The sequence below is a fragment of the Heloderma suspectum genome, chromosome 2, assembly GCF_057233095.1.
Source record: "Heloderma suspectum isolate Gila_16-S chromosome 2, 16-S_ref, whole genome shotgun sequence".
NCBI classification, from domain to species: Eukaryota; Metazoa; Chordata; class Lepidosauria; order Squamata; family Helodermatidae; genus Heloderma; species Heloderma suspectum.
In genome coordinates, this window is record NC_139459.1 from 346,807,919 (window position 1) to 346,825,604 (window position 17,686).

Below are 17,686 nucleotides of genomic sequence, written 5' to 3' on the forward strand. Positions count from 1 at the left end.
CAGTTGTTTTGAGGAAGCACCACCCACCCACCTGTTTCCAGATGGCCAGCATGGGGCTCAGATCCATGACCTTAGCACCATGCTCTGACCAACTGAGCTAGCCAGCCCAGCTGATGAAGGAATAGCTGGGCTGTTTCTTCTTCCACCAATCAGGGGGCTTTGGAAGGCAAATATGTCTGCCATCTTGGGTCTGCCCCCTTCTTGGGATTTCCTGGGGCAGTGCTAGAAGGCAGCTGGGGAATTAGCTCAAATGGTAGAGCGCTCACTTAGCCTGCGAGAGGTAGCGGGATCGATGCCTGCATTCTCCAGACATACTTCTACTTTCTTCTTTTTCCCAGGCTAACTACAAAGCCTTTTGGGGTCACTTTCTGCAGAGCATCTTGGATCTTCCCCCTTCTTGGGTTATTTTGGGGCAGTGCTACAAGGTAGGTGGGGAATTAGCTGAAACAGAGTGTTCGCTTAGCATGCGAGAGGTAGTGAGATCAAAGCCTCCATTTGCCAGCAAAACCACTGTGCTGATGGCAAAACCCCATTTCTGTGCTTATCACACAAAGCGTCTGTGTGTGATGTGTTGGGCCTATGTCTCAGGACAACACGGGGCTGGGAAAATAACTCAAATGGCAAAGTGCCCACTTATCATGCAGGAGGCAATCGATTGGTTCCTGTATTTTCCACAACACTTTTTTTTTTAATTTATTACATTTCTATACTGCCCCATAGCCGAAGCTCTCTGGGCAGTTTACAGAAGTTAAAACATTAAAATACAATATATGACGTTTAAAAGCCATGTACATAGACGCACATGGAAAATATGCACAGACAACATATAACTAAAAACAACTTTGAACAGTCAGTCCTAACTAAAGATACATCCAAGACTGATTAAAACTTATCATGTGCTGCCAAATGCCTGGGAACAGAGATGGGTCTTACCCTGGCACCAAAAAGATAACAATGTGGGTGCCAGGCAGACCTCATCGGGGAGCTCATTCCACAGATGGGGGGCCACCACTGAGAAGGCCCTCTCCCTCGCTGCCACCTTCCAAGCATCCCTTGGAGGAGGACCTTAGATGCTGAATGTAGAGTATGGGTAGTTTCATTTTGGGAGAGGTGTGCTGTCAGGTATTGTGGTCCCAAGCCGTGTAGGGCTTTATAGGTTCAAACCAGCATCTTGAGTTGAGCTCGGACTCAGAAGCATATAGGCTGCCAGTGCAAGTGGGCCAGAGTTGGTCTTATATGTGCGGACCTTCTGGTCCCAGTTATCAATCTGGCTTCTGCATTTTACACAAACTGCAGCTTCTGAACTGTCTTCAAAGGCAGCCCCACGTAGAGTGCATCGCAGTAATCTAACTCGGAGGTTACCAGAGCATAGACAGCTGGCCATGGCTGGCTCCGCTGAGTGAGCCCCAAAGGCAGGAAGTCCCAGGCCTGAACTCCTGGCCCTGGCATCATTGGCACCATGCCCTTACCAGTTGAGCTAGCTGGCAGGAAACAGGATGCACAGTGTCTTCTTCCACTGCGGTGTAGTGGAGCCAGGGCTCTCAGGGACGCAGCACTGATACCTTTTTATTAGCAGGGTGCTGCTGTTCTCTGCCACCCCCATTAGAAGTCCCTGTTCCCTAGCTGCAATCCTCACAGTAGCTGAGGGGATATGAGTTTCCCGAGCAACAATGCATTGTTCCCTGTTGTAATGCAGAGTATTTTGGAATGATTTGGTCTTGAATGGGCAATTAAGACCCATTAGCTTTACCTAGGGATGTGCGAAAGTCACCTACCTTTTCGCGTGTGATTTGTGGTGGTGGGGGAGGCGCTCCGTCCCTCCCCCCGGAATTCTCGATGGGGCGGGGAGGCGATCCGGTCCTCCCCCCGGAATCCTGCCTGGCCAGCTGTGCTCCACGGCAGCTCCGCGGAGCAGCTGGCCAGGGCCGTCCGCAGCCGGAGTTCCAGCCGCGGATGGGCTGCTGCGGACGCAAATGGCGGCCGCTGTAGCTGCCGCCATTTGCATCCAGCCAGGGTGTTGTGATAGGCTACGTAAGTATTTATATAGCCTATCACAGCAGGCCAAAAAAACAAAAACAAAAACAAAACCCAGAGTACGCAAATGGTGGCGGCTACAGCAGCTGTCATTTGCGTTCCCTATTTTTCGCCGTTTTATCCTACGTAAATATTTACGTAGGCTATTACAGCGGAAAAAAAAGGGAACGCAAATAGCATAGGGGGCGCCATTTGCGTTCCTTCCCCCCCCCCCCACCGTTTTAGCCTACGTAAATATTTACGTATGCTATCACGGTGAAAAAAAGGAACGCAAATAGCGCCTGCTACGCTATTTGCGTTCCCCTTTTTTTCGCTGTAATAGCTTACATAAATATTTACGTAGGCTAAAACAGCGAAAAAAAGGGAACGCAAATGGCGGCTGCCATAGCCGCCACCATTTGTGTACGCTTTTTTTTTGCTTGCCGTGATAGGCTACGTAAATACTACGTAAAGATCACGGCAAACAGCAGACGCAAATGGCGGCCACGGCAGCCCGTCGAAAGACCAGCCTCCAGAGCCGCCACCGGAGCCGCCGCTGCCGGAACATCTGCCCCAGGTAAACTTCTTCCCGGGGGGGAATCCGTGGGGGGGCGGGGGGTGGGAGGCCATTCCGCCTCGGGTTTCGGGGGTCCAAATGCCAGTGCATTCGTCCTCACTGAAATCCGTGGCAGAATTCTCCGCCATCCCTAGCTTTACCAAAGACCTGCTCCTGACGTGGATGAAAACTTCTAGAACTGGTTTGTTGATATGGATCAACCCAGCTGCCTAAATTTTGGGATTCTCTTTGTTAGTGTGGCTATTGGGATGGTCATGCTTGAGCACCTGCACTCCAAAATTTACCACTACCCAACCGTTCTTCCACCAATGAGAGAGCCCCAGGAGGAAAAGGCGTGGCATGTCAGTTGCAAACCCCCATACTGGAAGGTTTTCCGAAATGGATAAAATAAGATATTATTTCATGGGGGGGGGGCTTATAGAATCATAGAATCATAGAAAAGTGGGGTTGGAAGGGGCCTACCAGGCCATCGAGCCCAACCCCCTGCTCAGCGCAGGAATCCAAGTCAGAGTGTCCCTGACAGATGGCTGTCCAGCCTCGTCTTGAAGGCCTCCAGTGTGGGAGAGCCCACCGCCTCCCTAGGGAATTGGTTCCATTGTCGTATTGCTCTAACAGTCAGGACGTTTTTCCTGATGTTCAGCCGGAATCTGGCTTCCTGTCACTTGAGCCCATTGTTCTGCGTCCTGCAGTTTGTAGGTTTGTTTGGTACCGAACCTCACACCTAAAGTGAGTATCATCCCACTAGATTAAGAAACCTGAGCTGAGTAGGGAACAGGCTGGCCACGCTTTGCAAAGCCCTTTGGCCAAGGGTTTGCTTTCATGGCCCTTGTCAGCAGGGCTTTTGAGAAACTCTGATTGCCGGGGAATTAGCTCAAATGGTAGAGTGCTCGCCTAGCATGGAAGAGGTAGTGGGATCAATGCCCACATTCTCCTATTCCCCTCCACCCATTTTTGGCATACATGCAGCAAAGCCTCATCAGTGTCACTTTCTATGTCTGGCCTGCGCCCTTCTCTGGATATCACAGGACAGGGCTGCAAGGCAGCCAGGGCATTTGCTTAAATGGTAGAGCACCTGATTTGCATACAATGGGTAAGTGGATTAATGACCCCCCACTTCCTGATCTTTTTTCTGCTCCTTGGCCAGGATGAGTTGTTTTGTGCCAGCTAAAAATAAAAGGGCGGGGGTGGGGGTGCCAGGACCTTGACAGGCCAGTGTGGGGCTTGAATGCATACCTTCATTTCATCAGGTCTCTGATAGGCATGGCTCACAGGTCCAAATATTCTGCCCAGAGGATATTTTGGGAAGCTGTGAACATGTTTTCCCCTAAAGGTGTGGGCCTTTTAATCTAATTCCCTAAGGTGGGGAATTAGCTCAAGTGGTAGAGCGCTTGCTTAGCATGCGAGAGGTCGTGGGATCAATGCCCGCATTCTCCAGCTAAACTTCTCTTCCTTTCGCTGCGATTTCAACAAAAACGTTTTCTCAGCTCACTTTTTGCATGGCATCTTGGGACTATTGTGGGGCAGTACTGCTAGGCAGTTGGGGAATTAACTCTAGTGGTACAGTGCTTGCTTTGCATGTGAGAGGTAGCAGGATCGATGCTTGCATTGTCCAGATTGTGCCAGATCAGGCAAAGCTTTCATATTTGCATTATCTTGCCCCTGCTGCCCAATTAGGAAATGCTGCCTGCATTCTCCAGCTAAACTTCTATTCTCTTTCTTTTGCTATCAATTCAAGAACATTTTCTCAGCTCAGTTTCTGCATGGCATCTTGGGCCTGCCTTCTTCCCAGAATATTGTGGGGCAGTGCTACCGGGCAGATGGGGAATTAGTTCAAGTGGTAGAGCGCGCGCTTTGCATGCGAGAGGCAGCAGGATTGATGCCCACATTTTCCATCTAAGTAATCCCCCCTCCCCTTTTGGCATACATACAGCAAAGCCTCATCACGCCACTTTCTATGTGGGGTCTGCGCCCTTCTCTGGATCTCTCAGGACAAGGCTGCAGGACAAATTTGCTCAAATGGTAGAGCGCCAGATTTGCATGCAGTGGGCAAGTGGATTACCCCCCCCCCAATTCTTCCTGGCCTTTTTCTGCTCCTTGGCCAGGATTAGTTATTTTGAGGCAGCCAAAAAGGGAGGAGGTGCCAGGCCCTTAACAGGGCAGTGTGGGGCTTGAATGGATACCTTCATTTCATCAGGTCTCTGATAGGCATGGCTCACAGGTCCAAATATTCTGCCCAGAGGATATTTTGGGAAGTTGTGAACATTTTCTCCCCTAGAGTTGTGGGCCTTCTTATCTAATTCCCTAAGGTGGGGAATCAGCTCAAGTGGTACGGCGCTCGCTTAGCATGCGAGAGGCAGCGGGATCAATGCCCGCATTCTCCATACTGTGACACATCAGGCAAATCTTTCACATTTGCATCATCGTACTCCTGTTGCCCAGTTAGGAAGTTGTACAATCAGATGCTCCCAAGAGAATTCTGGGACTACAAATGAGAGTCCAATGGCTAATGCAACACAGCTTGGCCTCCTGTCCTGTGAGTAGTTAAAGGTGCCTCCTCTCTGAGGTTTGCCAGATGAGAAGCAGCACTGGCAGGCCACCGGAGATTGATCATTGGCGGCCTTTATTGATAAGAAAAGAATCCAGATAAGGACATGCCAATGATAAATTTATAGTTAAATGTATAACGATTTAACTATAAATCGTTAAAGAGGGTACCATAACAGGATTAGCTACATAATGAGACAAGATGGGCCAGAAGATAAGTAACCAAAAAGGAAGATTTAAGATAGAAATACTATCTTTAGAATTATTAGATGAGTAACCTAAATAGTAGTAAAACTAGTCTGGAAGTATTTCATAGCATCCAAAAAGTATATAAATATTGGGAGCCATCCTCTGGGATCGGCTTCCCCGGCGTGTTGCCTGTGGAATCAGCCTGGTAAGCTTGATACTGATTATCGCTGAGAACTGACTAATGTACCTGAATCTGCTTAGAAGTCTTGCTTAGAATGATGTTGGATGTTTCATGTAATTGAATTTAAGCTTTTGTATTTAGTACTCTTGTAGTGAAACACAAAAAGACAAATCCTGTCTGAGAGAGTGTTTCTTAAGACAAGGAATTCTGTATCACCCATATCGAAAGTGAAATATAAACCTTTCTTTTCGATGTTATCTGGCTGTAAGAGGGCTTTCTATATGTGCGGTTAATCAGGTAGCCTAGTGTTGCCAGCATGCTGGTAATGTAACTTCAGAGAAATTCTGAACCAGAGCATATGCCACAATACACACTCCTACTCTCTTCTTTTTGCTGGGCTCAATACAAAGCCTTTTGGGGTCACTTTCTGCAGACCATCTTTGATCATCCCCTTCCTTGGGATGAATTGGGGAAGTACTTAAATGGTAGAGCACTCGCTTTGCATGCAATAGGTAGCGGGATTGATGCCCACATTCTCCAGCGAAGGCTGTACTTTTTCCATGCGTACATCAAACCCTCATCATATCAATTTCTATTGGGGACCTTAGGTCCATGGGAGGGGATTGCTCACTTTCTGCATTGCATCTTGGGCCTGTCTTCTTCTCAGGATATTGCGGGGCAGTACTGCCAGGCATCTGGGGAATTAGCTCAAGTGGTAGGGTACTCACTTAGCATGTAAGAGATAGTGGGATTGCATTCTCCAGGTAAACTTCTCTTCTCTTCCTTTTACTGTGAATTCATTGACGACGTTTTCTCAGGTCAGTTTCTGCATGACATCTTGGAGGAGAAGCTTCACAACTTCTAATCTTCAAAGATCATGCCTGAATTAGAAAAAAAACCATTGCGGAGAAGCCCCGATTCTGCGAGGATAACGCCTCAATTTTTTTTTTTTTAAAAGGAGTGGGAGATAGGAGGGGGTAAAACTTAATCTCATTTGAAGGGATAGAATAACCCCCTGATCAGTGCAGGAAGCCTGATTCCCAGGCAGTTGCCCATCCAACTACTGACCAGAACCAACCCCGCTTAGCTTCCGAGATCAGACAAGTGCGCACACATCCAGCCCTTTGCTTGTTGCTGAGGAAATGGGGGCTGCTGAGGAAACTATGCGATCAGTAGCTGGAAGAAGACATGGGGCCATCGAGAGCTGTGATTGGACAGGAGGGAAATACAAACACCGCGGTATATGGACAGGTGGGGGAGGGGACTATGACCGGATACAGCAGCAAAGGTGGAAAATCAGAGGACATTAAGGGGAAATGCAGGATATTAGGGTATTGAAAGCAGGAGCACAGAAGTGGGAAATTCCAGTTCCAATTCGAGGTGGCTACTGCATAGTGTGAAAGGCGGGCGGTGAAACCTCATTGGAAGCGAAAAAAGGCGGTAAGTGTAGATCCAGCCCAAATATTCTGCCTGGAGGGTTTTCCTGGAAGCAATGAAGAAAATCTCTGGGAATTGAACCCAGGGGCTCTCGCACCCAAACAGAGAATTATATCCTAGACTAATGAAGCCTGATCTGGGAAAGGAAGGGGCAGGCCATGCCTCAGAAAGCTCTTTGGCAGAGAATTTCTATTCATGGGTCTGTTCAGCAGAGCCTGTGAAGCTCTGAAAGATGGGGGAAATTAACTCAAATGACAGAGCATTCACTTATCATGGGAATGGTAGCAGGATTGATGCCTGTATTCTCCACCTGAGGTTGTCTTCTCTTCCTCTCACCAAGCACAGAGCACAGCATCTTTGGGTAGCTTTTTCTTTGGCTACTGGCTCAAATGGTAGAGCATTCACTTTGTAGGTCAGAAGCAACGGGATCAATGACCCTATTCTCCTTGTGAGCTTTCCCCCCTCTTTGGAAAGCGCCAGCAATTTTATTCCTTCCTCTCAGGACAGATAAAAGGAAGACCTTCTTCACTTAGCCCAGGGTCAAACCATGGAATTCACTACCAGAACACGTAGTGATACCCACCAATTTGGATGGCTTTAAGAGCAGATTAGAAGAATTAATGTAGGATAAGGATATTAATGGCTATGAGTTATGATGGATATATCCTACCTCCAGGATCAGAGGCAGTATCCTTGCCTGTGTAATAGGAAAGGAAGGGTGCTAGTTCATTCATACCCCGTCATGAACTTCCCATAGGCATCTGCATGACCACTGTGAGAATAGAATGTGGGACTCAATAGGCCTTCCGGCTCATCCATCACAGTCATTTTTATATTCTTATTATTTTGAGCAGGAAAAACAGGAGGAAGCAGGAGGCACTTGTCTCTTTCTAGATGGGCAGCATGGGGCTTGAACCCATGACCTTGGCATTATTAGTACCACATTCTGATCAACTGAGCTAGCCAGCCCAGGCCATGGGGGGGGGGGGAAGCTGTACTGTTTCTTCTTCCACAAACCCAGGGGCTACGTAATACAAAAGTTTGGTCCAAGAGCCCCCCCCCCATGTCTGTATCAGTTGGAAATTCCCCAGCCCCTCTAAACATGTGGCAGGGCCTTGTTTGGGAAATGAACCCAGGGCTTCTCATACCCAAAGTGAGAATCATATCATAGAATCATAGAATAGTAGGGTTGGAAGGGGCCTACAAGGCCATCGAGTCCAACCCCCTGCTCAGTGCAGGAGTCCAGCATCCCTGACAGATGGCTGTCCAGCCTCGTCTTGAATGCCTCCAGTGTGGGAGAGCCCACCACCTCCCTAGGGAATTGGTTCCATTGTCGTATTGCTCTAACAGTCAGGAAGTTTTTCCTGATGTTCAGCTGGGATCTGGCTTCCTGTAACTTGAGCCCATTATTCTGTGTCCTGGGATGATCGAGAAGAGATCCTGGCCTTCCTCTCTGTGGCAACCTTTCAAGTACTTGAACAGCACTATCATATGTCCCCTCAGTCTTCTATTCTCAAGGTTAAACATGCCCAGTTCTTTCAGTCTGTCTTCATAGGGCTTTGTTTCCAGTCCCCTGATCATCTTTGTTGCCCTCCTCTGAACCCTCCCTAGTTTCTCTGCATCCTTCTTAAAATGTGGTGCCCAGAACTGGACACAGTACTCCAGATGAGGCCTAACCAGTGCCGAGTAGGGGGGAACTAGTACTCCCCAGGATTTGGAAGCTATGCTTCTATGAATGCAGCCCAAAAGAGCATTTTCCTTTTTTGCAGCCACATCACATTGTTGGCTCATATTCAGCTTGTGATCTACCACAATGCCAAGATCCTTCTCACTTGTAGTGTTGTTGAGTCAAGTATCCCCCATCTTGTAACTGTGCATTTGGTTTCTTTTTCCTAGGTGCAGAACTGGGCATTTATCCCTATTAAATGTCATTCTGTTGTTTTCTGCCCAGCGCTCCAGTCTATCCAGATCACTTTGAATTTTGTTTCTGTCTTCCAAAGTATTAGCTATCCTGCCCAATTCTGTGTCATCTGCAGATTTGACCAGCATTCCCTGCACCTCCTCCTCCAAGTCATTCATAAAAATGTTGAAGAGCACTGGGCCCAGGACTGAGCCCTGCGGTACCTCACTCGTTACCTCTCCCCAGTTTGAGAAGGTCCCATTGATAAGCACTCTTTGAGTCCGATTCTGTAGCCAACTCTGGGTCCACCTGATCGTTGTTTCATCTAGCCCACTTTGAGCTAGTTTGCTCATCAGGATATCATGGGGCACTTTGTCAAAAGCTTTGCTGAAGTCGAGGTGTATTATGTCTACAGCATTCCCACAGTCCACAAGGGAGGTTACTTGATCAAAAACTGAGATCAGATTCGTCTGGCAGGATTTGTTCTTGACATATCACTGTTCTTGGTCTAGTGACATGTCACTAGACCAACAAGCCAGAGGTGAGAAGGGAAGGCCAGGGGCAACCCAACCCATGCCTCACGGAGCTCTTTGGTGGGGCCCTTGTCGGCACTTCTTGTGTGGCTCTGAATCCTGAGCTGTGAGAGCGGAGCTTCAGACATGCTGCCTCTCTGACCCACGCCTTATGCACTGTGGATTGAAAAGGCCTTATCCTGACAGCTTGGCTTAAGCATCCATTTCACTTCTGGAAGGCATTGTTTAGTTCTGTGACTGCCACAAAGGCACAGGACCTGTAGAATATGCTTGCTTCCTCCATGATTAGACTTTCAAAGTCTTAGGCTCTGTGGGGTCTCCCCATCATCACCACCCCCAAAGTCTTTCTTTTGGATGTCTGTGGAGAAGGTGGTGCAGCCCATTGTCAACAAGACCCGAGTTGCTTGGGGTCATTGGCCCATTTTTAAAAAAAATTGCAACGAAAGCTGAGAAATCCAAGGAAAGTGTGTAGCCCCAGCATTGTTCTAGACTTTCCCAAACAACCAGGAAGTCAAGTCCTATGGGTTCCCCTTCAGGTAATTATATCCGCTATACTGGCCTATGTGTCAGCAGGTGGGAATACCAAACAAGCCACTTTTCTCTTCTGCAATCAATGTGCATGCCTTTGTTTTGAAGAACAAATATCTGCTAAAATATATTCCCTCCTTTGGGACTTTGAATGAGTGTTTGAATGACTTTCCCCATTTTAGAAGGACCTAGTCTCCATTTTAGTGAAAGCGTTGTGCATAAATCTGCTGTGTGTGTGCGCCACACCTCTGGTGAAAGACACCCTTAAGCCTGCATTGGACAGGACATGTACATACCTGGAACATACGTGAGCCTGGGAATGAGGACACATGGCAAAAGGGGAATTAGCTCAAGTGGCAGAGCACTCTCTTTGGATGCGAGAGGTAGCAGGATAGATGCACGCGTTCAGCAGTGACATTTCTGCTCTCCTTCTTTTGCTGTGCATTGCACAAAGCCTCCTTGAGTCATTTTCTCAGGCTGGCTGTACCATTAGGCAGAGTGAGGCAACCCCTTCAGGCAGCAGGTGCTGGGATGGGAGGCCACAGGCCCCTTGCTTTCCTCCTGGGCCCCCCAACCTTTCCCCTTTCTTGCACATCTGCCACACATCTGTCCTGCTGCACCCCTAATCTAACCTGCTGACCCTTGGGTGTGCTATCCCGTTACTAGGGTTGAAGTACGATTCAGCTGCCCATCCAGTCAGCTTTCGTACGTAGAAGGGAGAAGGGTGCCATGTTGTCCTTTGCCTCAGGCAGCGAAAGGGCTTGGGCCAGTCCTGCATTTTCTGCATGCAATCTTGGGTCTGCCGTCTTCCCAGAATATTGTGGGGCAGCATTGCCAGGCAGGTGAGGAATTAGTTCAAGTGTTAGAGTGCTGGCTTTGCATGCAAAAGGTAGCAGAATTGATGCCCGCATTCTCTAGTGAAATTTCTACTCTTTCTTTTGGTGTGCCTTCAATAAAGCCTTCTCAGATCATTTTATGCACAGTCTCCTGGGTCTGCCTGCTTCTTGGGGTACTATGGGGCAATGCTACAAGTCAGTTAGGGATAGGGGTGTGTGAACCCATCCCTGTCTGGGTTCTCTGGGTGCCTGCCCAGCCCCTGCCTCCACTCGCCAGCCCCCAGACTGCACTCGAGCCCCTCATGTGCTCGGTGAGCAGCCCGCACTCACCCTGATGGCCTCATTGAGCTCTGCGGTCGCCATTTTTTGAAAAATAAAGCATTGACTACAAAATGCGCATATTTGCTCATGCATTTAATGCACATTTTTGTGAATGTGCATATTTGTGTATGTGTGGAAATGTGAATTTTTGCAAAAAATCGCATTTTTGCATATACACAAATACACACATTCATAAAAATGTGCATTTTCACGCACGTGCAAATATGCACACTTTTGCGATCGCCATTTTATTTCTCAAAAAATGGCGACCACAAAGCTCGACAAGGCCACTAGGGTCAGTGCAGGCCAATTGCTGAGCGCAGGCAGAATGCAAGCAGGGACTGAGCAGGGCTCGGGTTGCAGGCAGGGACGGTTCTGCCAGATCCCCAGATAGAATCAGGTGCCCATGCCATCCCTAGTTGGGGAATTAGCTCAAGTGGTGGAGCGCTCACTTAGCATGCGAGAGGTAGCAGGATCGATGCCTGCATTCTCCAGCTAAACTACTCTTCCTTTTGCCGTGAATTCAATGGCCACACTTTCTCAGGTCACTTTCTGCATAGCTTCTTGGGTCTGCCTACTTCTCAGGATATTGTGGGGCAGTGCTACCGGGCAGATGGGGAATTAGCTCAAGTGGTAGAGCGCTCACTTAGCATGCGAGAGGTAGCGGGATCGATGCCTGCATTCTCCAGCTAAACTTCTCTTCCTTTTGCCATGAATTCAATGGCCACATTTTCTCAGGTCACTTTCTGCATAGCTTCTTGGGTCTGCCTACTTCTCAGGATATTGTGGGGCAGTGCTACTGGGCAGATGGGGAATTAGCTCAAGTGGTAGAGCGCTCGCTTAGCATGCGAGAGGTAGCAGGATCGATGCCTGCATTCTCCAGCTAAACTACTCTTCCTTTTGCCGTGAATTCAATGGCCACACTTTCTCAGGTCACTTTCTGCATAGCTTCTTGGGTCTGCCTACTTCTCAGGATATTGTGGGGCAGTGCTACCGGGCAGATGGGGAATTAGCTCAAGTGGTAGAGCGCTCGCTTAGCATGTGAGAGGTAGCGGGATCGATGCCTGCATTCTCCAGCTAAACTTCTCTTCCTTTTGCCGTGAATTCAACGGCCACATTTTCTCAGGTCACTTTCTGCATAGCTTCTTGGGTCTGCCTACTTCTCAGGATATTGTGGGGCAGTGCTACTGGGCAGATGGGGAATTAGCTCAAGTGGTAGAGCGCTCGCTTAGCATGCGAGAGGTAGCAGGATCGATGCCTGCATTCTCCAGCTAAACTACTCTTCCTTTTGCCGTGAATTCAATGGCCACACTTTCTCAGGTCACTTTCTGCATAGCTTCTTGGGTCTGCCTACTTCTCAGGATATTGTGGGGCAGTGCTACCGGGCAGATGGGGAATTAGCTCAAGTGGTAGAGTGCTCGCTTAGCATGCGAGAGGTAGCGGGATCGATGCCTGCATTCTCCAGCTAAACTTCTCTTCCTTTTGCCATGAATTCAATGGCCACATTTTCTCAGGTCACTTTCTGCATAGCTTCTTGGGTCTGCCTACTTCTCAGGATATTGTGGGGCAGTGCTACTGGGCAGATGGGGAATTAGCTCAAGTGGTAGAGCGCTCGCTTAGCATGCGAGAGGTAGCAGGATCGATGCCTGCATTCTCCAGCTAAACTACTCTTCCTTTTGCCGTGAATTCAATGGCCACACTTTCTCAGGTCACTTTCTGCATAGCTTCTTGGGTCTGCCTACTTCTCAGGATATTGTGGGGCAGTGCTACCGGGCAGATGGGGAATTAGCTCAAGTGGTAGAGTGCTCGCTTAGCATGCGAGAGGTAGCGGGATCGATGCCTGCATTCTCCAGCTAAACTTCTCTTCCTTTTGCCATGAATTCAATGGCCACATTTTCTCAGGTCACTTTCTGCATAGCTTCTTGGGTCTGCCTACTTCTCAGGATATTGTGGGGCAGTGCTACCGGGCAGATGGGGAATTAGCTCTAGTGGTAGAGCGCTCGCTTAGCATGCGAGAGGTAGCAGGATCGATGCCTGCATTCTCCAGCTAAACTACTCTTCCTTTTGCCATGAATTCAATGGCCACACTTTCTCAGGTCACTTTCTGCATAGCTTCTTGGGTCTGCCTACTTCTCAGGATATTGTGGGGCAGTGCTACCGGGCAGATGGGGAATTAGCTCAAGTGGTAGAGCGCTCGCTTAGCATGCGAGAGGTAGCGGGATCGATGCCTGCATTCTCCATCATCTACTCTCAACATTTACTCTCTTCTCTTAGTATGTGAGAGGCAATAGGTTTGATGCCTGTATTCTATATCATGTGCTTTGTTTGTTTCCTTCTTTTCCTTTGTGGCCATATGAGCCAGCCAGAAAGGGGCACAGGGCCTTCCTCTGGCTTCTGATGCCCAATGTGGGGCTTGAACCCATGGTCCTGGCATTATTAGCATCACATTCTTACCAGCTGAGCTAGCCGGCCCATGGGAAACAGGATGCCCAGTGTCTTCTTCCACCAAAAAGAGTTCCTGGAGGCAAGATGTTGCGCAGCAGCTCCAAACCCTCTTCTTGGAGTGGTTTTTCTGAAGGGAAGAAAGAAAACGTTTTCCATGAACATGTGATCCTTTTCCCCCACAGTTGCATGGGTTTTTTCTGGCAACTGAAACCAGGACAACTCTCAGCCAAAGCAGGAATCATACTCCTAGAGCAGAAGTGGCTACCTTTTTCTGCCCTGAAAGATACACGCGGTGCTGGCCGGTGGGTCAGGGCTGGGGCACATCCACTTTTGTACACACACACACACACACACACACACATACACGTATACACACAGGGGGGATGAGATTGCTAAGGTGGGGGGCTAATGCCGCTTGCCCCACTGTGTGATCACAATTGTTTAAGTGTGATATTTCAAAATGTGGTCAGTGATATATAAATCTATTAAATAAACAAATAGAATAAAATTGATATATTGGGATTGCTATTTCCCCACCACCAGTAAGTGGCAGGAAAAGAGAGGTCCAAGTTGCTTTATTTACGTAGCCTATCACGGCAAGGGGAAAAAAACCCCAGCCTACGCAAATGGCGGCTACCACCATTTGCGTACACTGGGGTTTTCCCCCTGCCGTGATAGGCTACGTAAATATTTACGTAGCCTATCACGGCTCACTGCAGGGACGCAAATGACGGCTGCTACGACAGCCGCCATTTGCATCCCTGCAGGGCTGCCCAGCGGCTGGATGTCTGGCTGTGGGCGGCCGGAGCCGGCCGGCAGCTCCGCGGCTTGACCACGGAGCAGAGCTGGCTGGCCAGGATTCTGGGGAGAGGGACGGAGCGCCTCCCCCCACCTGTGGAGCCCGGCGGAGCCAGGTAAGCGGGGTTTCATACACCCCTATCTTTGGCGGATAATTTTTGTTCACCATCTTGGCACTATTAGCATGACCCTTTGGCCAACTGAGCTGACTGGTCCACCCAAAGGAGGTAGACGTGGACTAGCCCCTTCCTTTCTTGGCTCGGGCTTCTTGCTCTAGGGCAGATGTGCACAACTGCAGCCTGGGGGCAGCATGTGGTCCTCAAAGGCCTTGACTGCATCCCCCAATGGGTGTATTGCCCCCTCCACAATGGAACAGCCCTCTGTATCAGGTTTGCTGGAGGAGGGGTGGGGAGAAGGCTCTTCACTACCTCCACAAGGGATCCTCATACAGATGCTCTTTACCTGCAGGGCATGTATGCGTGTGCACACATTCAGCCCCCTGGTGTAGGGTTATGATCCTTAGATTGGGTGTGAGAGGTCCTGGGTTCAATTCCCAGACAAGTCCATTCAACCATGGAAAGAAGGGCTTTTTAAAAAATGCCTTCCAATGGAGAATTCGGCTGGGGATGGTAAGTACACTTGTCCCTTGCACACAAATTGTGTGTCTCACCATTTCAGCAATTTCCTTCGCTGCCCAACTGCATGGTTCTGTGAGCTCCAAATAGGGATGTCAGGGAATTCCGCCACGGATCTTGGTGAGGCCAAATGCCAGTGCATTCGGCCCCCCGAACTCCATGGCAGAACGGCCTGCCCCGCCACCCCCTGCAGATCCCCCCCGGGATGAGACTTACCTGGGGTGGATGTTCCGACTGGCTGCCGCTGCCGCCACCATTTGCAGTCTGTTGTTGTTGTTTTTTCCCCCCATTCGTGATAGGCTACGTAAAGACTTACGTAGCCTATCACATCTGGGTTAAAAACAAAAAAAAAACTGTGTATGCAAATGGCCATTTGCATTCCCCCTTATTTTCGCCGTCTTAGTCTACGTAAATATTTACGTAGACTAAGACGGCCAAAAATAAGGAACGCAAATGGCAGCGGCTGTAGCCGCTGCCATTTGCGTACTTTTTTTTTTAACCTAGACGTGATAGGCTACGTAAGTCTTTACGTAGCCTATCACAGCTGAATACAGGGATGCAAACGGCGGCAGCTACGGCCGCCGCCATTTGCATCCCTGCTAGCCAGCGGCCGGATGTCCGGCTGCTGGTGGAGCTGGCCGGCAGCTCCACGGAATCCCCGCGGAGCGGAGCCGGCTGGCCAGGATTCCGGGGGGGGGGGCGCAGAGCACCTCCCCCCCAGCGAGGATTTTGGGGGGAGGGACGGAGTGCCTCCCTCCCCCAGCGGAACCCGGCGGAGCCAGGTAAGCATGGTTTCGTTCACCCCTAGTTCCAAAGAAGGGTGCAAACTTGAGATGCCACATTGGAAATTATGTAAGGAGGCCTTGCTGTGTGCATGGCAAAAGGGGGAAAATAGGACAGTTTTAGCTGGAGAATGCAGGCATCGATCCCACTACCTCTTGCATGCAAAGCAAGCGCTCTACCATTTGAGCTAATTCCCCAGCGATGAGAATCTCAAAAGCCTTGCTTATGAGGACTGTGAACACAAAGGCTGTGCCAAAGGTCTTCCTGAGACATGGGCATCCTCATCTTTCTTTGCTCAGGCTTGTTCATCTGGGGATATGATTCTTGCCATGGCCATGAGACAACCTAGGTTCAGTTGCCAAAAACCCATGTAGCTAACACCTTTGGGGGCATGTGGGAGGAATTCATCTCTTCTGGGACCCCCCCCCCCCAGGAATAGAGTCTGGAGCAGCCAGGCCACACCTTTCCCTCCTGGGGCTCTTTCATTGGTGGAAGAAGACACAATACTTTCCCTTTTCTGTGGCCACCTAGTTCAGCTGATAAAAGCATTATGCCAATAACACCAGAGCAACAGATTCAAGACCCATCTGAAGCCAGACAAGGGCATGGTGCTTTATCCCCTTTTGGCTGGCTGAAACAGCTGACAATAGCAAAGCAGCAAAAAATGAAACGATATCCCAAACTGCAAGGGAAAAATGGGGGGGGGGGGTTCAATCCACAAATCAAGGCCACAAATCTAAGACATCACATGATGAGGCTTGCATACAAAAGGACAGTCTTAGCTGGAGAATGTGGGCATCAATCCCACTATCTCTGATGTGCAAAGCAAGGACTCTGCCACTTGAGCTAATTCCCCACTTGCCTGGCAACACTGCCCCATAATATCCAAGGGGGCAAACCCAAGATGCTGTGCTTTGCCCCTTTTTGGCTGGCTCACAGGAGCTGGCCATAGCCAAGAAGCAAAACAACAACAACAACCCCCCCAATGTAGAATATGGGCATCAAGCCTATTGCCTCTCACATGCTAAGACAAGAGAGTAGGCCTTTGTATGGAGAATGCGGGCATCGATCCTGCTACCTCTCACATGCTAAGCAAGCACTCTACCACCTGAGCTAATTCCCCACCTGCCTGGCATCACTGCCCCACAATATCCTGAGAAGAAGGCAGACCCAAGATGCCATGCAGAAAGTGAACTGAGAAAATGTTATCACAGCAAAAGGAAGAGAAGTTTAGCTGAAGAATGCAGGCATCGATCCTGCTACCTCTCGCATGCTAAGCGAATGCTCTACCACTTGAGCTAATTGCCCCCCCATTCAGAGCCTCACGTGCCCTGCTTACGAGGGCTGTGAACCTGAGTGCTGTGTCACAGGACTTCCTGAGACATGGGTATCCTCATTCTTCCTTTGCTCAGGCTTGTCCATTTAGGGATATGCTTCTTCGTGTGGATGTGAGACATCCCGGGTTCAATTTCCCCCCAAGCTCTTGTAACTTTGGGAAGAAGGGCCACACTAGTTGTGACGGCAGGGAGGAACTCATCTCTTCTGTGAATACACTCCTGGAGTAGAGCTTGGAGCTGCCGTACCACACCTTTGCCTCCTGAAGCTCTTTCACTTGTGGAAGAAGGCACAGTGCTGCCCTTTTCTGCGGGCCACCTAGTTCAGCTGCTACAAGAATGGTGCCAATGATGCCAAGGCCATGGATTCAAGCCCCCTCCAGGGGGGTGGCTATTTGAGGCCAGGCAATGGCCCTGTGCTTTGTCCCTTTCTTGGCTGGCTGACAGGAGCTGTCCATGGCCAAGAAGGAAAAATCCCAGACAACACAAAATACACCATGGAGAATACAGGCATCAATCCCGTACCTCTCGCATGCGAAGCAAACGCTTTACCACTTGAGCTAATTCCCCAGCTGCCTGGAAGCACTGCCCCAAAATATCCCAAGAAGGAGGCAGAACCAAGATGCCATGGA

At 49.4% G+C, this 17,686-nt stretch overlaps 5 non-coding genes across 5 annotated transcripts; 4 read left to right on the plus strand and 1 right to left on the minus strand.

Moving 5' to 3' along the window:
* The first annotated feature begins 3,951 nt into the window (after positions 1–3,951).
* Positions 3,952–4,024, plus strand: TRNAA-AGC (transfer RNA alanine (anticodon AGC)). Its single transcript has one exon. It is a non-coding gene; the product is annotated as a tRNA-Ala (tRNA).
* A 3,812-nt stretch (positions 4,025–7,836) lies between these two features.
* TRNAI-AAU (transfer RNA isoleucine (anticodon AAU)) lies at positions 7,837–7,911 on the minus strand. Its single transcript has one exon. It is a non-coding gene; the product is annotated as a tRNA-Ile (tRNA).
* Positions 7,912–11,868: 3,957 nt separating this feature from the next.
* On the plus strand, positions 11,869–11,941 carry TRNAA-AGC (transfer RNA alanine (anticodon AGC)). Its single transcript has one exon. It is a non-coding gene; the product is annotated as a tRNA-Ala (tRNA).
* A 315-nt stretch (positions 11,942–12,256) lies between these two features.
* TRNAA-AGC (transfer RNA alanine (anticodon AGC)) lies at positions 12,257–12,329 on the plus strand. The gene has a single exon. It is a non-coding gene; the product is annotated as a tRNA-Ala (tRNA).
* Positions 12,330–12,644: 315 nt separating this feature from the next.
* TRNAA-AGC (transfer RNA alanine (anticodon AGC)) lies at positions 12,645–12,717 on the plus strand. Its single transcript has one exon. It is a non-coding gene; the product is annotated as a tRNA-Ala (tRNA).
* The last annotated feature ends 4,969 nt before the right edge of the window (positions 12,718–17,686 follow it).